The following is a 3778-nucleotide window of genomic DNA, read 5'->3' as shown; positions in this document are numbered from 1 at the left end:
TTATGATAGCAATGAAAAATCGATGACCGGAACCTGACGGTGCGATGAACGCTGTGAACCCATGGGAGAGGTCCAGGCACCTCGTGATTATAATGGAACGATATTGATAAAATAAAAATTTCATCAGCAATGAGTGAGCAAGTCTTATATTGCAGATTTACGGATGACAGTAACGTAAGCCGCTGGTAAGCATTGCTAATATCCTAATTTTTATGGACTTTCGCTTTAGCGAAGTCCATTTTGTTATCGCATATGAAACCTTCTACCTTTGGTACAAAATAACTTCCAAACGAGGCCTAGTTTCTCTTCGAAACTTTTAAAACATTCAATGCAGTAATAAAAGTTCTAACTCTATTGAATTTTATCGGAATCCGTTGCTTATTTATCAATTTAGTTATTTATTTGTTGTTGGTACTACATCTCGTTTCGGAAGAACACATGCCCTTTTACATATTATTCATGCTTCACACACCAGCGAGACTCATATACTCGCAGCAATGTCGTGCATTGATCTGTGCATGTATATGAAAAGCTAGTTAAAGTTTTCTTGGAAACAACTGCAAATGATTCATCTGCCAGGGTGCGTCGCGGCCGGCCGTGAAAAGCAGTGAATTTTATAGAAGAGCAGTAAAATTGCGAAAGTGGGGAGTGAATCTTGGAATATGTTCAATTGACGAAAATAATTTGACTAACAAACTTCGTACACAGTGTATAGAAATCGTCACACCACGAACGTGGAGAGTTTTTATTTGAGTCAGTGGGGAATACCCGCTACCGTGTATATTCATGATGAATCATCATGCAGTTCGTATCAATAGACAGACTACTTCCATGAAAACTTCTGGATTCAATCAAGGGGACATCTTATGCTTTTTTGATCACTTGGAGCACGGCTGGAATTCTGCCAGAAAACTCCATGCCGAAGATAGGTACGCGTTTCCACTCATAATTCGAAAAATGACATTTTTTTCTTGATATTTTCCGTCCTTATTTTCGATCTAATAGTCTGTACAGTCTTCTCCCATCATTTGAATTCAATCCAATAATTTTCACTTCATTTGTTCTGCTTATAATCTCTTATCTTAGACTACCATTGGTTAATTTTGATGCTGATTAAACATACACTTATGTAATTAAGGAAAGTCCATATTGAGAATTTCGTTTCTTGTTTTGGTTTACGTATGTCATGGGTGTTGGTTGGCAGTCTGCCAGAAGTATGTTAAATTACTGCACAATATTCAGTGGTAATACTTACGGGGTTGTCTTGAATTGAGGCGCGGAGGTCAGGCCGGTAAGCTTCGGACGAACGATGCAATATTTTCCGAGAAAGACGCGAAAAGCATCGAAAATTATCCGCTTTCTATAAGTTACTTGCGATGACCTATATTTGTGTTTCCGACGTGAATACGGGAAGTTCTCGGAATTTCGGCACCTCTTACGTAATTATGGGAGTCACAAATGGCGAACAATTCATTTGACGTTCGCGCCGTGCTTAGTTCGCTTATAGTTTGTGCGTTGTGAGAATTATAATGAAATCGTCATTCTAATTTAGTATCCCGAACTTAGTTAGTATGGCAATTTCAATAAAGCCTTAGCTTAGATTTGTCTTGTCATTCTCTTATTTTTCCAATAAAATGCATTCTTGGAAAAAGATAGACGATGACAGAGGCCGGCAGCTACAACGCCGTTTATGGACGGTCGACAAATGGCATCCTTTTTTGATGACATCAGAGTAAATTGGTTCCACACAGTTTTATGCGCTTTTTCGTTTGTTATTGTCTATTGAATATTAGTTTTTTGACGTTGTATATTCAACAACTGTTCGCGTAACAGCGCTAGTATGTAATCTACATGTTATAATGTACGTACCTGTATATGTACACGCTGTACTATACCGCGCTCTTAATACTAGCGTGTATCATTAAAACTGTCGCACGGCGTCTCTTCCAAAGAAAGAAGTTTCAAATCAATTATAAGTTTTATTAGGAACGGTTTATTATCGTGAATCATCATTTGAACTATTTCGGTGGCAATAATGAATAAGTATGCTCCTCTTTTCTCAAACATAGATCTTATCGAGTCTGTACAAAGACTTTTCAGACACGTACTGAAAGCACAAAATAGTACGCCAACGTCCATGTTGTACGGAGAAACTGGTAGGTCCCCCTTTCTTAGTAATTCAATCGAGAATTGTTTCCTTTACGGCTAATTTACTTAGTTCTCAGAACAAACTTTCTAGTATTCTGTTCAAATCAGTTATGCGATCATTTTACACTAGCGGCATAGTTCCAAATTTTAAATGGATTAGAAACGTAAAAAATATTCTGTATTCCGTATGGCTTTACCACATATGGGATGAAAATTTTCGCTTATCCTGTATATTGTCATTCTGTAATCATAAGCAGATGCGCATGCACTGTGTAAAATGTCAGGTGAATCCTCGCTATAATAGATCCGGAATTATTATGTTATTTTGTAGAATATCAACTTGTGTATTGACAATTACTGTTAAGAAAACAAGTGCACGTTACATTTTTATGTTTTGGTCACTGACTCGTGAAATACGGAGTACCGTCGGCGTCAAGGTACACGAAGAAACCGTAGCGTATTAACTTCCACCAGTCGTTGGGTATGATACATGTACGAGGGAGGTAAGTCCTCAGTTTCTCCTGATGAATTAACGAATTACAATGTATATTCAATCAAAAGGCCTTCACTCTTTGATGACAGAACCTGTTTGTCAAAAAAATGCCAGGTGAATCGGAATGCAAATTCCTATTAGCCATTTCGTTTGCTACCATAGTTATTTAGAAGAAAAACATAATCTGCACTAACTTTTTACTCAGTGGATCTGCTGGGCCCTGCGATTGCGCATTACCAATTAATGATGGCAGCACCAGCTTGCCAATTGAGAGCTCTCCACATTTTCGGCTGTCCCTGAAGCTATTTTAATAGCGAATGTGAAATTACTGAATTATTTCCGAAAAAAAGTTTAAAACGACATAATTAAAGACCTGATTGAGCGATAGGAAGGTGGGTTTGAATTGCTTTGTCTTCTAATCTGTCGCTACAATACGTGTTTGTGCATGAAAACAGTTTCTTCAATGATTTTGATAGAACATTGCACATGCGTTTCTTAAGCTGAGGGTGGCCAGGCTACTTTATCGAGATGATACGAACGAACTTGATATTTTAGCGTAATTTAGCAGCTCGCGATATTTGGTCATTAATTAGTTTGCTATGGCAATGGAATGCAAAAGCATCAGTAACACATAAATTCTCTCTTTTTAGGCAATGATCTAGCGAGTAGCTGCCATTAAACTCATAAGAAAATAACGACGTTCACGGAAAACCATAACCTAGATACATGTATACGGTAGACGGTACATCTGAACTATTGAAGATTCAAGTCATTGTAAGAAATTCACTTTTTATCATGCAAATAAATAAATAAAACATGCAATTTTATATGAAGTGTTTCACCTCTCATCTCATGGTTCTTTGTCAACTAAGCTTTAAGTACCCCCCCCCTCCCCCACCACCATTACAAAGGCAAAGTTCAATGTTGTCACAGGGACTGATTATTAAGATTTACATTGCCAGGCTCTCGTTAAGATCTTCCTGACCATTTCTTATTGGGACCAGGTCAGCAGCCACAACTTTGAAAGCGTATTTCACTTTCTTCCTTTTTCTTCCCAGATTATCATTTTGGTGAGTCACTGGGCCATTGGAACATTATTCACTCATAATATCTAAATTGTAGACCTTTAGTTTGACG

General features: G+C 37.7%; 1 long non-coding RNA gene across 1 annotated transcript; it reads left to right on the top strand.

Moving 5' to 3' along the window:
• The first annotated feature begins 531 nt into the window (after window positions 1-531).
• LOC141911322 (uncharacterized) lies at window positions 532-3386 on the top strand. The gene is made up of 4 exons (XR_012620010.1): window positions 532-929; window positions 2070-2156; window positions 2480-2651; window positions 3292-3386. It is a non-coding gene; the product is annotated as an uncharacterized LOC141911322 (long non-coding RNA).
• Window positions 3387-3778: the final 392 nt, after the last annotated feature.

Source organism: Tubulanus polymorphus, chromosome 9, assembly GCF_964204645.1.
Source record: "Tubulanus polymorphus chromosome 9, tnTubPoly1.2, whole genome shotgun sequence".
NCBI classification, from domain to species: Eukaryota; Metazoa; Nemertea; class Palaeonemertea; order Tubulaniformes; family Tubulanidae; genus Tubulanus; species Tubulanus polymorphus.
The sequence above is the reverse complement of the archived record's forward strand: the minus strand, read 5'-3'. Positions and strand labels throughout refer to the sequence as shown.